Source organism: Bidens hawaiensis, unplaced genomic scaffold, assembly GCF_021521415.1.
Source record: "Bidens hawaiensis isolate Kalapana, Puna unplaced genomic scaffold, B.hawaiensis_p1.1 tig00039165_1, whole genome shotgun sequence".
Taxonomy (NCBI): Eukaryota; Viridiplantae; Streptophyta; class Magnoliopsida; order Asterales; family Asteraceae; genus Bidens; species Bidens hawaiensis.
The window spans coordinates 81,140-96,050 of NW_027496899.1; the positions used below are offsets into that span (position 1 = coordinate 81,140).

The window sequence follows — 14,911 nt, forward strand, 5'->3', positions numbered from 1 at the left end:
ACCCTCAAAAAAGGGGAGAATGGACTTCATGGCGATGTTTGACTCGCGAACGGAGTTGCACCAAGGTATGTATTGCGCTTTTATTTTCTGACTTTTTTCTTTTAGATCAAGTCATGAACCATTTCTTTTTGTTGATTTTTTCATAGGAGTCATTGCTGGCGTACAAGCTGCTGGCGGCACTGCCGGCGCCGGTGCCAGCGCCGTTGATTCTGCTCCTGCTCCTGCAAGCGCTGAATCTCCCCTCATCGGGATTACTAAGGAGCAGGAGGCCGTTTTACGCGCCGACCTGGCGGCGTCGAGACCTCCCTCACCTCCTCCTGCGCGCAGCCCTCCTCGCGATACTGATTTTGGTTCTAGGTCGTAGGAGAAAAGGCCTGTTTCAGAGGAGTATGAGGAGGTTGAAGCTGAAGGCTCCGACAGCGGCCGTGCCAGCCCTGCAGCGCCACGAGGTTTCGCGGCGCCGTCTTCTCGTGGGCCTGGCGCTGACTTTTCTGCTTCATCCCCGCAGGTATAAGTTCGTTTTTGCTCCGCTGCACGGACTTCCATATTAGTGTTTTGATGACTTAGATCATTACTTTGTGTTTGCAGGAAGCCGATCACATTTACCGCCCGAGATGGAATATTACTGAGGACAGCTCATTTCAGTCCATGGGTGTGTGGGAGGACTTCTGGGCTCATTCTGTGCCTCCAGCTGAAAGGAGGTTTCAGGAGCACCGCGCTCGCGATGACTTGCTCAACGATCATCTGTTTTCTGGGTCGGCTTTCTTTGCTGCCTCCCAAGAGCTTCGCTATGATTACGTAAAGGTACGTGATGCTCTTGCGGAAGCCAAGCAAGAGGCTAAAGTGTCTGCTTGGAATCTTTCTGATGCTCGAGAGAGAGCTGAGAAACTCCAAGCAGAGCTCAGCGAGAACAGAGCAAGTGCCAACACCGCCTTCGTGAAGCGCGGGCTTGAGCTACAGGCAGCGCGGGAGAAGATACAGGCGGCCGAGGTGGACGCGGCCAAGTACGCGCGTAGAGTGCGCGACTTGGAGCTGGACGCGGAGGCGCGTGACCAAGCTTTGTTCAGTCTATAACTGACAAATCATCATTGGAGAGTGAGGTTGCGCGCCTGAAGAAGGAGCTGGAGGCCGCGCGGGCCGAGAAAGATGAAGCCTTGGTGACGGCAGCGTCTAGCCAGGAAGCACTAGATGTTGCGCGAGCGGAAAAGGAAGAATACTTGGCGGCAGCAGCGTCCGACAAAGAGGAGCTGAAACAGACTAAGGAAACTGTTGAGTTGTTAAACTCTCAGATTCCTGCTCTTGAGACGTATGTTGCTTCCCTCGCGCAGGATCGCCAATGGCTAATCTCACAGGGCATGACTCGTTGCGCTTACGCGATGAAATACTCAGACGAGTTTCAGGCCCTTGTGATGGATTGCAACGCTGCCGCGCGCTTGGTGGGTCGAGCTGAAGGGTTTAAGGATGGCTATGAATATGGCATGCTGAAGAAGAACCCATCCGACTACCCTTATCAGAGCGACGCTGCCTGCGCGGACATGGCCGAGATGGGGGAGAAGTATTTGAATACTCCCATTCCCATCCTTGCGCAGGTATTTTAACCTTAATGAGATTACCTTGACTTATTTTCCAAGTCTTTTTGTACTCATATTTTTCCTTATGATTTGCAGATATCCGCGCTTGCTGACCAGCCCGATCTCGGCGCGCTAAAGAAATTACTTGACGAGTGCGAAGGGGCTGGTGGCGGCGATGATGGCGCGGGGAATGCTGCCCCTGCTAGCGGCTCTGGCGTGGCCAAAGGACCCGCTCCTGACACTATTGTGACAGAAGGCGACTCCATTCAGGACGAACATCTTGACTATGGTCAGTTTGGAGATGACGAGGAGTGGGCTGCGCTAGATGCTGAGGGCGGTGATGAGGACGATGAAGAGGTTGACGTCGACGTGGAGACTTGAGAAACCCTTCATGTTTTTTTTTTTTTTGTTTTTTATTTGTAGTTTTGTATCTCATCATCTTGTGAACTTGTAAATTTCAATGCTTTGGAATGAAACTTTGTTTTTCCCTTATTCGCATCTTGCGCATTCCCCATTCATCTCTTTAAATTGCATGTTTGCTTGTTGAATATAAGATATGCTTGCACGTTGAAATAAGAACAAGGTTGTAAGGAAATTATTATACTTAATCCTTGTCATATTGTAAGTGATTTTGCAATATCCTGACTATGTTGACACGTGCTTTGGCGCTTCATTATTCCTCTTTTGCGCGACGTTATCGCGCATTTATTATAGGGAATTATGAGTTTTTTAGCCTTTACGTGTCAGTATGTGTTACTCAGATATCCATTACAATTTCATGCGCGACCTCGACCTGAGACCTTAACAACTATGTTTTGGCATGTGCTTTGCCTTAGTTGTGGTTAGGTATTTTTATGGTCAGGCTGCGCATCATGTAGGATGGATGTTGAGTGATTTGAGCTAAGGCTCACATTATTGGGCTAAGGCCCTGAGCTAAGGCTCATATTATTGGGCTAAGGCCCTGACGTTTTAGAGTTAAGACTCATTAACGCGTTTGAGCTTGAAGCTCGCGCATGTATGTTTTACTTCGTTTTATTTTGTTTTGATGTCAATACAATGTTGTCATATTGCTCAAAATTAATAAAGGGAAGTGTGAAACATGTATGCAAAAGGTAGTAGAATCCACATTAAGAGAAGATAGCGCGTATCATTATTCATAATGACTTAAAAAGCCTTGATTACAAATTTTACATGAAACATTTTCTAAGCTGTGCCGCGTTCCATGCGCGCGGGATCTTCTTTCCATTCAAATCTTTTAAAGCGTATGCGCCTTTTCCCAATTCTTCCGAGACTTGATAAGGTCCCTCCCAATTGGGGGACATCTTTCCCGGGGGTATCGCGCGGCTAGCTTCATTGTTTCGAAGGACAAAATCATTCTTCTTGAAGTGGCATTCTTTCACGCGCTGATTGTAATATTTTTCCAGTTTTTTCTTGTACTTGGCTTCACTGATGATAGCCGCCTCTCTGCGCCCTTCAAGTAAGTTGAGATCCAACCTCCTTTCGCGCTCGTTATCAATCTTGTTCATCATGAGCACTCTATGGGATGGGCACCCAATTTCTGCTGGAATCATAGCCTCCGTTCCATAGGTTAGGCTAAACGGGGATTCGCCATTGCTGGTTTTGCTTAATGTCCTGTGTGCCCACAGGACATTAGGTAGCTCTTCGACCCAAGAATGGGATTCTCCCTCCAACCTTTTCTTCAGCCCATTTAGCAAGCTTTGGTTCGCGCGCTCCACTTGGCCATTCCCTTGAGGGTGGTATACTGAAGTGAAGATTTGGTTGATGCGCAATTCCTTAAGCCAGCTGGATATCTTCCTGTCAGTGAATTGCTTGCCATTATCACTCACAATTTCCATGGGCAAGCCAAAACGGCATATGATGTGGCTCCAGATAAACTGCTTCATCGCTTCGGCTGTGATTTTTGCTAGTGGCTTGGCTTCAACCCATTTTGTGAAATAGTCTACTGCCACTACCAAAAATTTTACTCGCCCTTGCGCTTGCGGTAGGGGGCCCACAATATCGATGGCCCATTTGTGAAAAGGCCATGCGGAGGTCACCGGAATCAAGTTGTTCTTTGGCCGCATGGTGTTTGGCGCATAGCTCTGACACGCTTTGCATTTTTGGATCTCTTTTAAAGCGTCCAAGTACATGCCTAGCCAATAGTAACCTGCGCTCATTGCCTTGGTAATCACCATGCGCGGGCCAGCATGTATTCCACAGATTCCTTCGTGTATCTCTCTGATCACGTAGCTTGCTTCCTCAGCATCTAGGCATTTCATGAGCGGTCCAAGATAAGAGCGTCGATATAGTGTACCATCAAGCAGTTCATAGTTCTGCGACTTGTGTCTTATCTTCCTCGCCTGTGCGCGATCGTCCGGTACTTTTCCCTCCTTCAAGAATTCCATTACTGGAGTTATCCATGATGAAGGGGTTGTATGAGTTACAAGGACAGACTTCGCTCCCACCGACGGGTTGCTCATTACTTCTACCCTGACATCTTTGCCAAAGTGATCAAAGCTGGTTGATGCCATCTTGCTCAGCGCGTCGGCAGATTTGTTTTCACTGCGCGGAATATGAATGATTCTGAAGCAGTCAAATTGCTCGATGAGCTTTTTCGCCTGCTCTAGATACAGAGGCATGGTGTTCTCCTTGGCATCATAAAGGCCATTGACCTGTGCTGCTACCAAGTATGAATCAACATGGGCCTCTAGCTTTTTAACTCCGAATTTGTGCGCGATGCGCAGGCCAGCCAGCAGGGCTTCATACTCAGCTTCATTGTTGGTGCTCTTGAAGTCCAACCTGATGGCGTAAGTATATTCCTGATTCTCTGGATCCACCAGCTTAAGGCCTGCGCCGGATCCTTCGTTGTTTGAAGCTCCGTCGGTGAATAATCTCCACACATTTTCTTCATCATTGGCTCGCGGAGGGTCTACCTCGCGCTGAGCCTCTTCAATTTTTCCTTCGGGGACTTCTGCAATGAAATCAGCCAAGACTTGTCCCTTTATTGCTGGACGGGGCTTATAGGCGATCGTGTGCTCTCCTAATTCCAGCGCCCATTTTGTTAGCCTTCCCGAGAGCGCGGGGCGCCGCAAGACTTGCTGGATGTTGTAACCAGTCAGAACTTCAATGGGATGACCATTGAAATATCTATGAAGCTTGCGCGACGCGTGTGTTAGTGACAAAACTAACTTTTCCATGATGGAGTAGCGCGTCTCAGGATCTGTCAGCACCCGACTCACATAGTATATTGGCGTTTGGATTCCCTTGCGATCCACCAACAATACTGCGCCGATGGCGCGCTCTCCTGCTGATAGGTACAATGTCAAAATTTCACCAGGAAGTGGAGCTGTGAGCGCTGGCAGATTTATCAAACATTCTTTTATCTCACTGAAAGCTTGCTCGGCCTCAGGAGTCCATTTGAATTGGCTTTTCTTTAAGCAATTTCTCAATGTGTTGACAAATGGGGTAGATTTGCTTGCATGGTTCGCTAGGAACCTGTTGATTGATACCAATCTACCATTCAGCTTCTGGACTTCTTTCATGGTGGATGGCGAGGGCATGTCAAGGATGGCCTCCACTTTTTCTGGGTTCACCTTGAAACCATCCTTGGTGACCATTACACCTAGAAATTTTCCCTCTTGTACGCCGAAAGTGCATTTGCTCGGATTGAGCTTCATGTTAACTTCCTTTAGGCGTCCAAGGGTTTCTTCGATGTCTTTGAGCATTTGTTTTTCCTCCCTGCTTTTGATCACCAAATCATCCACGTAGACTTCTAGGTTTCTTCCAATCTGCTCGCTGAAAACGGCATCCATAAGTCTTTGATAGGTGGCTCCCGCATTTTTCAAACCAAAGGGCCTTTTTGTGTAACAAAAAACACCCTTGTCGGTTCTGAAGGCGGTCTTGTCCTCGTCTTGTGGTGCCATTTGAATCTGGTGATAGCCCTTGTAGGCATCCAGGAAACATTTGAGCTTGAATGGCGCCACGGAGTCCACCTTTGCGTCGATGTTTGGGAGGGGGTAACAATCTTTTGGGCACGCTTTGTTGAGGTCCTTGAAGTCAATGCACATCCTCCACGACCCGTTACTTTTCTTTACCATCACAGGATTGGCTACCCATGTCTGGTATCGTATCGGGCGGATGATGTTTGCGCGCAATAGATCCTCAACCTGCTCATTCATGGCCCTCGCCTTCTCATCCCCCATGACTCTCTTCTTTTGAGCAATTGGCTCTACAGACTTGAACGTGTTGAGAGAATGTTGCGCCAGGTCTAGCGGAACCCCAGTCATATCAGAGTGTTGCCACGCGAAGACCGACATAAATGCTGTGAGCAATCTTTTCATTCTCAACCTCGTGTCGTCTGATATCGTAGCGCCAATTGTGATTGTTTGCTCCGGGAATTTTGGGTTGAGAATCCATTCCTCTGGCGCGTTGTCTGCCATTGGAAGTTTCATTCTCCCTTCCCGCGGAGTACTTGTCACTGCACACAAATGATCTCGGTATACAAAAGTTACACCTGTTGGTGTTGGGAACCCCAACGCGCCGTGCGCTGGCGACGGTATGGCGTTGAATTGGGCAATCGTTCCCCTACCCAAGATCATATTGTGGCATGAAGTGGTGGGCAAGACCAAGAAGTTGACGACTTCGGCTCGCTTGTGTTTTTCATCCCCCATGGTTAGTTCAAATTGTATTTGACCTAGGGGATGAATGATTTCATTTGAAACACCAGAGATTGGTGCATTCACAATTTCAAGCCTTGCTTGGCCTGCCGGATCCAGTTTCCTGAAACATTGCTCATACATGATGTCTGATTCGCTGCCAGTGTCCACCAGGACTTTTGACACTTCATAATGAGCAATGTGTGTAGTGATGACAAGAGGACTGCTGATGGAAGGGCCTCCCCTGATTCTTGGGAAGATGACTTGTTGCTCGCGCCAATCTCCTTGGATTTGCGCGCTTCTCTTTCTTGATATTTGCCCTTGCCTTCCTCCCTCGGCTACACAGATTCTTTTGTACTTTTTGCTGGCTGAGGCTCCTTCTGATTGTTCATTTTCTGGTCTTGAGTTTTTTACCAGGTGAGCCAGCTTGCCTGATTTCACATCTTTTTCAATTGCATCCTTCAAGTGGTGGCATGCATCAGTGTTGTGTCCTGTGGACTTGTGAAACTCACAGTACTTGCCACTGTCTGATGGTCCCTTGTAGTGTAGTGGCTTGGGGCTTTTGAACTGGACATTCTCAGTGCTTAACACCTGTGAAGACGTTTTAGTGAGGGGAGTCCATATTCTTGGCAGAGGTCTGTTAGGATCTCTGCCGCCTTCCCTCTTGTCACCCTCCCCGCGATTACGAACGTCTTTTTGGGGCTGGGGTGAGCTTGGTTGCGCCTGCTTTTCTGCGGAAGAAAAACTGGTTGGTTGCAACCTGGACCATACAGAGTTCTGTTTGCCCCTCCTTTCGTTGCTGCGCGGTGTCTCAGCTTGATGCGCTCTTTCTCTTGCCCTATCTTGGGCAATTTGTTTTTCATTTCTCGCGAATACTCGCGATGCTTCCATTAGTTTTGCCCAAGTGGTTGGCATGCCATCTCTGCTTACGATAGCTCGGCGGAGTTGATCACTGCGCGCGCCTTGTATAAAGGCCACGCGCAAGAGTTGCTCAGTGATAACTCCGATTGCCAGAGACTCCTGATTGAAACGAGTTATGTAGTCTTCAATCGTTTCATCATTCCTGCGCACACAGTGCATGATGTCATCAGGGTCGCGCGTGTGTCTGCGCTGCTGTACGAAGTGGGCTTGGAACTTTTCCAATAGTTCCTCGAACCCATCGATTTGCCCAGTCGGCAAGCTCTCGAACCAGACACGCGCCGCGCCCGTGAGGCAGCGAGCAAACATGTGACACCATGTTGGCATCGTCCAGCTTTCTAGGTTTCCAGTGTTGTAAAAACCTTGTAAGAAATCGTCTGGATCCGTTGTGCCGTCATATTTACCCAAACCACTTGGCATCTTGGTTTTGTGCTGAATGGGAGCCTTCGCGATCCGCTCAGTGAATTTTGAATGTTTCACCAAGATGGCTGGCCTGTATGGTGTGGTTACGTCCACTTGCCCTCTCACTGGTGGGCTGTACGGCGTGTGCAGATCCAGATCGACTTTGGCTCCAGGCGCCATGTTCACGTGCGCGCGGAGCTGTGAGCCTCCTGCATGAGTATCTCGCGTCTTCCTCATGCTGTGCAATTCTTCATCACTAAACTCAGCGTTTGCAGTGTGAACAGAATGACCATCTTCCGGCGCGCGCGCCCTTTTTGTTCCATGAACGTTTTGCTTGTCAAACGCTAGCCTTTGTGTTAAGTCGGCTGACTTTTTGTGTTTGACCAGCTCATTGTACTTGTCCATTAGACGTCGTTGCTCGTTTATGAGCCATTCTTTGGGGTCATTGGTTTCATCTTCTAGACCCATTGGTCCTTTTTGTTTCGCGCCGGTTTGATTTTGGAACGTGAGATCGTCTGGAGGAGTTTCAGTCTGGCCATGAGGAGTTGTGATGAAAGGATGGTTACTGGTGGTGCGCGTAGAGTCACGCGGCACCCTCAGAAACTGCTGTCCCCCATTAACATCCTCACGCTCAATATCCTCCAGAACTTGATCGACGTTACGAACACCAGAAACCATGGTGAAAATTTATTTTTTTTAGAGAACTGGAGATTTTGTTGCCGTTGTAACAGGTGATGGCGCCAATGAAGAAACGTGGATCGACTCACTGGTAGACGATCTACTTTCCACGGGTGTGATTATGCTATTTCACCGATGGTTCTCTGGGATCTGGGTTCTTCCACCTACAAAATGAACAGCACCGTAAACTTACCCCTCAGAAAGGGACAGAGGGGTCCTCTTTGGGGTAACCCTCCGGTGTGAGAATAAGAGTTTGTAGGAGAAGATAATAATATGAGAGTAAGGAAATTGGAGTGTATTGCTTAATATAGCTGAATACTCTGTAATAGGATGTGCCTCTCCTTGTGGAGTTGATGTGGTATTTATAGTGCTAGGGTTTCCAATGATTGGGCTCAGACCCAATTAGGGCCTTTTTGGCCTCCTCCTATAGCTTCGCGCCACGTGTCCTTGGGACACCTGGTGCTTTTTCATTGGTTAGTTGCACATGGGTTTTGCTGAGTTGTCCACCTTTCATTGGCAGCTGTCAACATCAGCATATTCTTATTCCTTAAAAAGATACCTTCTGGAAGGTTGTCTGACGTGCACAATCAAGGTTGTCCTTACCCTAATTTGGATAAGGACGAGGTTGATTATGTGCATGTGTGATATGCGCCTATCCTGAGGATGCGCGATGTCTTCTCTTTATTCTCACGCGCAGATGTTTCATGCGCAGATGTGATATGCACAAGCATGTGATATGCGCCACGCGCGGATGCGCCACGCGCAGATGTGATATGCGTGAGCATGTGATACGCGTGAGCATATGTGATGCGTGAGCATATGTGATGCCTGAGCATATGTGATGCCTGAGCATGTGATGCATGAGCATGTGATGCATGAGCATATGTGATATGCGTGAGCATATGTGATATGCGCCATGCGCATAGGTTTTGGCTTTGTGCCTTCATAATGTCTTGATTTCAAGCCTCTTGTCTATATCTTGTGGGTTGAACCGCCTCGCTCGGTGTTGAGGCGGGTACATACCTCTTCAATTCCAATGTAAAACTCTTCCCAAGATCCATTGGGACACTTTCAAGTTTAATACAACGATGAATCACCAAACGTTGTAGTCTTGGGAAGTTATCCCTCGAACAAACCCATTGCTTTATGTCCAGATCATGCAACTTCAAGACCTTGAGTCGCCGAAAGTACTCTGCATCCCCTGTCTCCCATCTTTCTCCAATGCATGCCTGAAATTTTAATTTTAGAACCTCCAGGTTGGGCAACCATGCAAAGGTCCAGATCTTTTCCCAATCCATGCAAGTATTTGACAAAGTCAAATTCTTAAGATTTTCAGGAAAATTATTAGGAATGCATGATCTTGTCGCTTCAAGGAATGAATATGTATTAAGTAACCTCAGTTTCTGCAGGTGTGCCTAAGAGCCTAAATTTGGAACTTCCAGATCGCCTAGGCTTGATATTAAGGATCCAAAAATCCCAAGCTTCCTAAGATTGGGAGTCCTTGAAAAGATATTGTGGAAAGATTGAGGACTTACTTGGGATAAGGTTTGAAAGTTAGTCAATGCACCTCGACAAAGAGAACCATCCTTCCCTGTCACTTGTAGAAAAAAAGGATCCTCCATAAGGTTTATCCCAGATTTGATATATAGGTGCCTTAGATTAACCATATTCCATATGGTTTTTGGAACAACAATATTCTTCCTTGAGGATATTATGAGCATTTGTAAGTTGACAAGGTTTGATATTGATGCATGAGGACTTCCATCATGTGCTTGAATGGCCAAGTATCTCAGATTAACCATACATAGAACGTCGAAGGGGAATAAGGAGATAAGGATAGACTCTAGATCCAAAACCTTAAGGAATTTGTATGTGTCGATGTTAATTGATCCACCCTCTTGTAGAGATTTTCCTAGCTCCAATGGAAAGCATAACATTGATGAGAGCATGCCATACCTGCAAATTCTTGTTAGTAAGTTTTAATTTAGCAAGTTCATGCAGAAACTTATTCATACCTATAATAGTTTGACAGGAAATTCTCCTCCTTTGCTTTTCTCAAACAAAAATCACGCAATAAGTCATGGATGCGACATGTTTTAACTTGGCATCAGCAGACTTCTCCGGATTAAATCCATCAAGTAATCTTCTGCAACGTCCTCCAAAGTTCAGCTTCTGGTTTCATGTATTAATCCTTGAGCAATCCACAGCCATGTCAGCTTTCTGACGGGGACTTCATAGTCCTCGGGAAATGCTCCAATATAAAGAAAACAACATCTTAAATGAGGAGGCAAATGGTTGTAGCTTAAAGCCAGCGAGTCCATGTATTGTGTTGGATCACTAAATATGAATGAATTTAGACTAGCAGCAATATGCTTCCACAAGGGTTTGTATAATTTATTTTTCACTAGACCAGCAGCTATAACAATTGCAAGAGGCAAACCTTCACATTTTCTATTTATCACATGTCCAGATTTCTTCAATCTAGCAGGGCATATTCCCATTCTAAACACCTTTTTCCGAAATATGCGCCAACTTTCAGTTTCAGTGCGAAGGCGTAAAACATGAGCAGGTCTTGCCAACTGTACATGCACGCTCACATCTATGTCACGCCTTGTAAACATTGCCCGGCTTCCGGTTTTGTCATCTGGAAAATACATTTTGAGATCGTCCCAAACCCTACAATCCCAGATATCATCAAAGACCACCAAATATTTACGACCCTTTAGTTTTTGGTATAACTTTTCCCCCAACTGGTTCTCGCTCATTTCGTATAATTCATCTGTAAGAACATTGCTAAAAGAGCTTAATAAGCCGAGTAACAAATCTTTCATCAGGTGTACTTGAGAAACAATAGTCCACAAACGAAAGTCGAACGTATACTTAATCAATTCATGGTTGTATAGTGTTCTAGCCAAAGTCGTCTTTCCAAGCCCAGCCATTCCTGTAATTGAAATTATCTGAAAATTCTTAGCAGAGGTTGCAGTAAGTTGATCAAGTAGTGTTTTTATTTCATCATCAAAACCCACCACAACCTTTTCTTCCTCTACATTTGAGTTATATCTGATACTACATAGTAGTTCACAAATATGTATCATCTGATATAATCTTCTCTTTATGTGCTTATAATCATAAACCTTCATTCCTCTTTGTAAATCGTGACTAACTTGTACCAAATCCGCCAATGTTTTTTCCTTCCTAGCCACCACGTCTTCCAAATGTTTCATTAAATCCAGCACTTTCTCATTTTCATACCCTACCATCATGTCTCCAAGGTGACTCATGAGACCATCAAAGTATTCAGTCACAGCTCTCATGAAATCTGGTTGTTTTCCCAAATCTGAGAGGTCAAATGCCTTATAGTACTTGATTGACTTTTTTATGCGATGAGCAAGAGCATCGGCCATGGTTCTCTTCTAGATTTTGAGGAACATGTCAAAACTAGTTTAAAACTTTGGTAGTGATCTTGATTAGCACTGAAACTGTTCTTTCTCCAACTATCATCAACACCGAACAAGCATTTAAAGTTAATTATTTATCGTTTCCAATGTACAAATTCTTCTACCAAACTACTCTTATACATACAAAAATCATTCCTATAATCAAGAGTCTATGAAGATTAACATTAATGCTTCAATTGCTTTATCGTAAAGTTCAAATTGGATGTAATAAATGATACAGCTTACAAATCAAGAATTATTATTATTATTATTATTATTATTATTATTATTATTATTATTATTATTATTATCTGAAAGACTGTATCAGAAGACATGCATACATAATGAATCTTAACAAAATACGGATCATAAATTGATTCTAATAGAGTAATAGAGTGAGTGGTCCTATTATTATTAATTATCTGAAAGACTCAACCACACAACATGCATACATGACGGTGGTGAATGAATCCTTAGAATTCACAAGAACTCAACTCTAATGATGATGATGGCATTGATAGATTAGAAGATAAGAAGACGAAAGAGTCAAATTCATCGAGAGGTCCATCTCATTCCTCTGTTGTTTTGTACAACCAACTGAACTAACGGTTGCACTATAGACCTTTGACAATACAACAATTATAAAATGGACCCTCTAACTATAAGCTCTTGTTAAATTTTAGAGTTAATTACACTTATTGTCCTTGTAGTTTTTCAAAAGTAGTGGATTTGGGGTCTAAGGTTCAAAAGTAAGAAGTTTGGAGTTTGAGATTTCAAATTTGTAACAAGTCTGAATTTTTTGTATTTCTAGGTGGTTTAAGAAACTCATTTGTAGTTGTAGGTGATTTCCTTAATTATTTGTAAACAGTACCGGCCCTATAGTAGAGAGGAGTGAAGCTAGGGCTTCTGACCCCCTTCACAAATAAGCAGGGGCGGATCCAGCATACAAACGGGTGGTTCCCCGGAACCACCCGAGTTTCGAAATAATAGTGTACGGATATATAGAAGACACGTAGGAACCACCTTATAAATTAAGAGGGAACCACCTAAAAAAATTCCTAGATCCGCCACTGCAAATAAGGCCCCATTTTTAGCACTGAAATTTCATATCTGGCATTGATGATTAGCGGCAAAAGACGATTGGAACTTGGAAGGGAGTAAACTACTTGGGTCATGAAACAAAATTGCTATTGCCTTTCCATTTTTCTAGAACCAATTATCACTTTTTGCTCGATTTTTTCTGGTACGCTATTTAATTTTAGTTTTGATCTTCCACACTTTGAGTTCTTGATTGCTTTTTATTAATTGTTGTAGTGTTAAATTCTCACAGTGATTTAATTCTTAAATTTAGAGATGTGATTATTGATTTATTATCTCTAGTACCAGTGGCGGATCTTGAATGTCTAGTATGGATGAGCCGAAATTCACGAGAGCCAAAAAAATATGTTTTCCCCTGCTCTCATGTTTCGGGTCGGCAATCCGGTTCGGGTCGGGATAAACAATAAAAACATACTATATTCAATCAATCAACTCAAATACCAATTCAATAATATAACTTTAAATTCAATCATTCTAATTACCGTTCTTACACAAATAATATGGATGGGCTGGACTCAAATCTCAAGGTCGAATTGATATAACTCACCAAACGTAAACACACAATAACTAATATTGAATAACTCTCAATATTATATAGAGGAAATATAACTCAAAAACCTCAATTACACATAACTTGAGTTTCTCTAGATGTGCCCTAACTCGGTTGCATCTCGTGTGTGTTTCTAATGTCTAGCCATAACTCGGTTTATATATACTAGCCTAATTGCTAGTCAAGACATTAACAAATATAATAAAACCCTAATTGCAACCTCATAAACCCACTACATATTAATGAATCTCACGGGCCCAATAGGTCTGACCCGGTCATCTACACGTGACAGGCCTATTAAGATGGAAATTACATCTAACAAAATTCTGGGCTTATTTTTTGTATTGGGCTTTATTTTTTAACCTTTCGTGGCTGGCCTGGACTCAAATAATATGGATGGGCCAGACTCAAATAACATGGTTGGGCCGAACTTAATAAATATAATATTTTTGGAATTTTTCTGGTAAAAAATACACTACTAAACGAAAAAAATGATGGGGCCGTGGCCCGGTTTAGCCCAAAGAAAGGACCGCCACTGTCTAGTACGTTATTGATTATCATATTATTCCATTGCCAATAAAAATTTTCATCATCTAATGCAAGGGAGACTTCTGTGTTTGAGGATTGATGTTGAATGTAGCATACCTAGTTGAGTATAGGGATGAGCAAATTTTATCGATTGGTACCGGTACCGATTGGTACCGTCGGTACCGGTGGAACCGGTTTCGAAATCTGTACCGATTTGGTACCGAATCCATACCAATGTTTTGAGTTTCGGGATCTGTACGGTACCGGATATTTCCCGAATTTTAATCTTCAATACCGGTACCGGTACTAAGAATTTATGATTTTCGGGATCGATATTTTCGGTACCAGTGTCGGTCAGTACCGAGCTCATCCCTAGTTGAGTAGTATTTGCGATATTCCTTTGTTGTATTTAAACAAATGCCTCATTCTCTTGTATTTTTCTTATATTCCTTTGTTGTATTTTTCTCTCTGTAAGTTTCTTATTGATTAAGATTTCAATTTTGCCTTGCAAGAAAATTTCAAATTTTAGGTTTGATTGGTTTGTGTTTAATTGCTGCAAATCATTTGCAGTCCCACATATCATCACCATGCCAAATTTCAAGTTTTTATTCTGTTTCAAGTTTATCTTTAGCATGTATGATGATTCTAACCTTGTTGCAAATTAAACAACTCTAAAAAACACGAACAATGGCAACAAGAGTTTTGGGTACATTTAGAACGATTGAACGAGGAGTACCTAGAAATACAACAATTTTTGGTAAGTTTTAGTCTATCTATTTTACAATTTACTATTTTTTTAGCTCTTGGTTACTTATGGCTGCTAATAAGGAAAAAAAATTGAAAAAGGCCTCAATTTTAGTGGAATCGTTTTTTTATTGTTATTATTATTATTGTATCGTATTTTTATTATGTGATTAAGTTGAATCGACCCGAAAATTTTTATGCCAAATCCTATGAATTCGGAGTACCTAAAAACAGTGAACCCACTCGAAGAAAATCCCGGATCCACCACTGCCCATGCCCACCTTAGGTTCAACTAAACCCAAAGTGTTAGTCGAAAGTAGTTGTAGTGAA

The 14,911-nt window shown here is 43.7% G+C and overlaps 1 pseudogene; it reads right to left on the reverse strand.

The window, feature by feature from the left end:
- Positions 1-9,639: 9,639 nt before the first annotated feature.
- On the reverse strand, positions 9,640-11,628 carry LOC143591064 (putative late blight resistance protein homolog R1A-10; annotated as a pseudogene).
- Positions 11,629-14,911: the final 3,283 nt, after the last annotated feature.